Raw genomic sequence first — 2,985 nt, 5'->3', positions numbered from 1 at the left:
AATTAGTAGGCCTCTGCCCCAACCTACGACATCAATTCAGTACACCTCGAGTCTAGCGCTGATACACATAGGTACACATGAGTCTAGAGCATCTGTTGCTCAAACCGCTATTCTTAGTGAACTAGCCAGAACAACCAGAGTGGAGTCTATTGACTTTTCACAAGGACAGGTCAGAAGTCCTATCAGTGTTACCATTCTGCCAACACTGAACGTAGGCACAATAGTTTTCTCAACTGTTGTTACAACTGGTAATCTAAATGATCCAGGTGTTAGTTTACCTGATTTCGTGTCAAGGGAATATTTGGATGGAGCCCTAAAGGCTGTCCAGGATACTATGACGGAACAAACTTTGAATCTGAAGCGAATGTTGAAGGGAAAAGAGCCAACAATTGAAGATCAACCGTCTGTGTCGTCACCACCGCCTGCTCCTGAACCTCCAAGGGCACAAGAACAAACGGTGGATGAGTTGAAATCGCTTCTGTATGTGAAATTAATTTTCAGCCAGAATCCCGATGCGGTAGACGCAGATTTGGTTGGGCTCCTAAGACAGCTAGTCGATGAGAATCCTATCATGAGGGCCTCAAAATTTTTTCCTTTCCAAGATGTTGTAGCAGCTAATATTTCCAAAGTTAGAACTTTAATTGCATCCAATACTTGTGCACTGTCATTAATGCAGAATTCCATTGATGCCTTGATCGAAAGGATATCAACCTTGGAAGACACTTGCAGAGCTCAAGCCACCTCTTTGGAAAAAAGGCATGATGATCAGGACGATCCTGATCACCATGAGGGGGAGAAGATACGACAAAGGTTGGTTAAGTCATCAGTTTGTGCTGAAGGAGTTGCTGGAGAGCCAGATTCTGAAAATGTTGCTGAAGAAAGTCCTGTTCTAGAAAGAACAAGAGAAATGACTACTGGCCCAGTATCAGCTGAGAAGGTGACAGCCGTGGAGAGAAATCCTACGATCGAGCCAATGGTTGAAAAGCTGGTGGACTCCACTGTAGAAACAAGGCTGCTACTGGATTTGTCTTCCAATGTTGGATTCAACGAAGTATTTTCAAGAGAACTGGGTGGAGTTCAAGATTTTGGAGAAGATATAGACAACATTGATGAATCAACTGATATATACTTTGATTTTAAAACCGACATCAATGAAGATGATCTTATCTTTCCGTTTCAGGCTGATAATCAAACTGCTGCTGAACATCCCACCACAGTTTCTCAAGGCGTTTCTGATACTTCGAAGATGGCGTTCGACCCTACAGAGATATTTTCCAAGAATTATATGCCATTTTCAATTCGAGCTAACGTTCCAGGGTTTGACAGGGCTCAGATTAGAGAACCTTATCCTGAGGATATCTACTTTGGCATTTTTATTCGTCTTCGCAAAGCTTTATGTGGTGATAGAAATCTCGGGATTCATCTTGAGACTCGAGAATATCGAACGGAGTACAAGCATTTTCTTAAAGCCAAGCGCCTACCTATTAGTCAAGTACAAACCAGACATCATATAGTGTCCATCAAGAATATTGATGCAAATAAACTCCCTAGAGTTTGGTATCCAGTCTTCACTGTTACAAGGCAAGATTGACACGTATAGACGTTCAGCGAAGCTGATTTCTCAAATCTTTATCTTGAAGATCTGGAACATCTTTATCACGAACTTCGGAATCTTACTGTCAGAAGAGAAGGAGCAGTCGTCGCTCTAGAAGCAATAAAAAGATATTTGAAGAGCCATGTTAAAGTGTCTTTGGTCATTGATGTTCAAATGGGCTTTGAAGGTAGCCAGAAGATCATAAACTTGAAGAGACCATATCAAGACATTGAAGATATTGAAGGCTATCCTCTCTATATTATTCTCGAAGATCCGGAGTTTGGAGTGGTATATGATGGTGCAGACAGAACAAAAAGATTTATGAGGTTCAGTGAGCTGGATAAGTACTGTGATGGTAGTATAAAGTTGGTGCGTCGGGCTCTTGAGAGAATTAAAGCCGATAATGATAAAGTTGCGGTAAAGGAAAGATTGAATCCGAAAGAAAGGTATCTTCTGATCAGTGCGTTAAATCTGTTGGATGATAAATTGCAGTATCGGGGTGCTTTGAGAAGAATTGAAACGCATTTGGGAATTAGAAAATCAAGGTTTACCTTTTCCCTTGCTTGAATCCAAAGGGGAGAATGTTGGGTTCAATGTGGTGCTTTATTGTTGTATTCAAGCAGGTTTCTCCTATTTTGTAATAGTTAGTGTTTACTGTTTTCTTAGTATAAATAGGTTGCTTAATGATGTAATTAGGAGTTGATCTAATTACTTTCTAATGACTTTTCAAGAAATAATATTCAAAAGCTTGGAGAAATTCTCTCTCTACTTTGATTCTAATTTTTAGAGAAGATAATCTGATTGATTGATATTTGGGAATTGCAAAATAGTTTCGGCGATGGATCTTGTAATATATTAAAACCCTCTTTACTTCACATTGAAAATATCGCATGTTCACATATTAAAATAATTAAACTAATGCATGTATCATATCAAATACACTCCCACATAATTCATGTATGCATCATATCACCTTTTTCACATATATGCATACCACTCATGCATTTAATTAAATAATCATGCATGTTGTCACGTAATTCAAATAATAATCACGTATAGGTTACCTCAACCCAAGTTGTCTGAAACCCGGTTATAACATTATCTCCCCCTTAAAAGAATTTCGTCCCGAAATTCATTCAATCAAACAGCGAAGGGTAAAAAGTTCTCATTTCAGATTCTAATTCCCACATAGCCTCTGAACACTTGTGATAACACCATTGTACCTTTACTAGACTGATTTCTTTGTTTCTTCATACCATGATGTTGGTCCCGAAAGGGTTTACAAGATAAGCAATAGTTTGTAGAAGGGGGGGGGGGATGAATACAAACACAGAGTTTTCAAATTTAAAATATATATTGATAGAGAAGATCAATACAGATTTTACAAGATT

Source organism: Cynara cardunculus, unplaced genomic scaffold (assembly GCF_001531365.2).
Source record: "Cynara cardunculus var. scolymus isolate 2C unplaced genomic scaffold, CcrdV1 Un_Scaffold_4770, whole genome shotgun sequence".
Classification (NCBI taxonomy): domain Eukaryota; kingdom Viridiplantae; phylum Streptophyta; class Magnoliopsida; order Asterales; family Asteraceae; genus Cynara; species Cynara cardunculus.
Note: the sequence above shows the minus strand (reverse complement) of the source record.